The sequence below is a fragment of the Sinocyclocheilus anshuiensis genome, unplaced genomic scaffold, assembly GCF_001515605.1.
Source record: "Sinocyclocheilus anshuiensis isolate Anshui unplaced genomic scaffold, SAMN03320099.WGS_v1.1 scaffold2683, whole genome shotgun sequence".
NCBI lineage: Eukaryota > Metazoa > Chordata > Actinopteri > Cypriniformes > Cyprinidae > Sinocyclocheilus > Sinocyclocheilus anshuiensis.
The window spans coordinates 119,756-122,224 of NW_015538108.1; the positions used below are offsets into that span (position 1 = coordinate 119,756).

General features: G+C 43.5%; 1 long non-coding RNA gene across 1 annotated transcript in view; it reads right to left on the reverse strand.

Annotated features, from left to right (window-relative positions):
• Positions 1-827: 827 nt before the first annotated feature.
• The window catches only part of LOC107683664 (uncharacterized), a 7,497-nt gene continuing 5,855 nt past the window's right edge, over positions 828-2,469 (reverse strand). Inside the window, exon 3 of the long non-coding RNA XR_001633747.1 lies at positions 828-865. This is a non-coding gene — a long non-coding RNA (uncharacterized LOC107683664). The remainder of the gene's footprint in view (positions 866-2,469) is intronic.

Consider the following 2,469-nt stretch of genomic DNA (forward strand, 5'->3'; position numbering starts at 1 on the left):
GGCAATTAAAGACGTAATCAAACAGACGATGAACACTATTAACAGCAATTATTATATGATGCAATCAAACTTATAGCAAAATGTGGTAGTTCTGTAAGTTGTTTCAGGGTTGGCATCATCAGAGGTCCTCTGAAGGGTTGGCATCATCTCTTCTCAGGTGTTCTGGATCCGGACTGAAGCTTGTGTAAACGAGTTGCTGTACTGCGTTAGGCTAACCAAGACTTGTCATTTGCACTTATATATTGTTGCTCTTTTGTTAGTTTTGACTGTTTTTATTGTCCTCATTTGTAAGTCGCTTTGGATAAAAGCGTCTGCTAAATGACTAAATGTAAATGTATGTCTGAGTGAATGCGAAAAAAAAAAGTATGGCAGGATTTAATTTGGTCCATTAACAATTAATTGGATTGCTGTCATTTGTTATTCTTGTGATCTCCGGTGATTGACAGATTTCCCTGCTCCATCATCAGAGGAGAGAAGAGATGATGTTGTGAGGGAGAAGGAAAGTTATTTTGATGAAAGATCAGGAGGACACATCAATTAGAAATACATTATGTGCATGGATAAATCATTTAAGCACTGCAATATTCCATAAAAAATAATAACTGTCAACTTGAATTTCATGGTGACTTTATGAAAGTAAACAGTAATCTTTAATCTCACTGTAACTGCTGCAGAGTATAATGATACTAACTCTAGTTTCTCCAGCTTGCATTGTGTGTTCATCAGTAGATCACTGAGGTTTTTCACTCCAGAGTCTCCTAGTTTATTCCCGCTCAGGTTCAGTTCTCTCAGGTGTGATGGGTTTGATTTCAGAGCTGAAGTCAGGATGAGACACTGTTTCTCTGTAATACTGCATCCACACAGACTGAAGACAGAAAAAGAAAACAATAAATAAGATCCATATAAAGTCTATGTGTGAATAAATACATCAAAAGTAAATGCCATACAGTCAAAAAATAAATTCATTACAGTTATTTCATTTTAATAAAGAAAGTTTTTACAATTTAACTTAATTCATTCAAATTAAAATTGCTTAATTGGGTCAACACAATTTAGCTGGTTTACATTAAATTAATTTACACTAGTTTGGGTTAGCTCAACTTTAGTACATTTGTCAAACAAAATCTTATGGGAACAAATGATTATTTATTTACGGAGGTCTAATTATTATTATTATTATTAGTAAACAAGCAGTTTCACTTATAATTATAAACAATAATGAACAAATAAGAAAAAACTGTCAGTACTTACATTTGAATAGTTATTACTCACTAAGTGCCACAGTCTAAGCACAAACGCCACTCTTCTGTATTAATAACCACAAAATTCACAAACATTACAGAAAATGTCCAACATAACTGAACATTAAAGACTAACATGTATTTCCCTTTACAGAAAAACACATAAAATAACACTTCATCCCTAAATTTACAATCATGCAGTTCCTTGCAAATCATGCTGGGAACTACAAATCCACTTCTTGTGTCACAATTCATTCGGGGAGCAAGGAACGAGGAAACGAGGAGTACTTGAATAGCACAGTCTTTAATAATCCACAGGAAAACCGAGAACAATGAGGACATTCAACAAGTAGACCCGACCAACAAGAACTGAAAGGACTAGGGCTTTTAAAGGCAGGATAATTGGGCAGGAACGAGACACACCTGGAATCAAATGAACACAGTCAACATGAGGAAGAAATTGGGTCACAGGGCCAAAAACACACACAGAATAGTCCATAATCCTGACATAACGCCCCCTCCCGGAAGGTGCGTCCTCGCACCATAGCAACAACATAGGGAGGCGTGGGTGGGAACTTGGGAGGGGGTTCTGGAGGAAGACGAATATCAGGGAGGAGGCCGGCAGACAGAGACCAGGGGGGGGCGACGAAGGAGGGAGGGGCCAGGGAGGAGACAGGAGGGACCCGGAGCACAGCAGGACCCAGGCTACAGCCATGATGTCGACCCACGGTGATGCCGACGGAGGCAGGAGCCATGGAGGAGGAATGGCCGCCGACTCCAGGGGGCCGACCAACGGTGGCGGGGCAGGTGGTGGAGGAGCCCGAGGCGGAGACAGAGAGCCGATGAGCCAGGGCGACGGGGAGGATCCAGAGGTCCTAGGCGGAGCAGATGGCGCCGGTGACTGACGCGGAGATGTGAATCCGGGAGGCTGCGGTGGAGCCGAGGGTGCTTTCTAGGAGCAGGCACTGGAGGGCGCTTTCTTGGAGCAGGCACTGGAGGGCGCTTTCTAGGACCGGGCACTGGAGAATCGGAAGCCCCTTCAGGGCTGGACGAGGGAACCAAGGACGAAGGAGTGCTGGACGGGACCAGCGGAGACGATGGAGAGAGGAGAGGGGGCAGTTCGATCTCCATATCAGATTCCAAGTCTATTATTAGATCCCCCTCCTCGTTTTGGCCTTTTTGCGGCGCCATACTCAGCTCACCCTCAGCCGCGGTGCAGGGGGCGGGG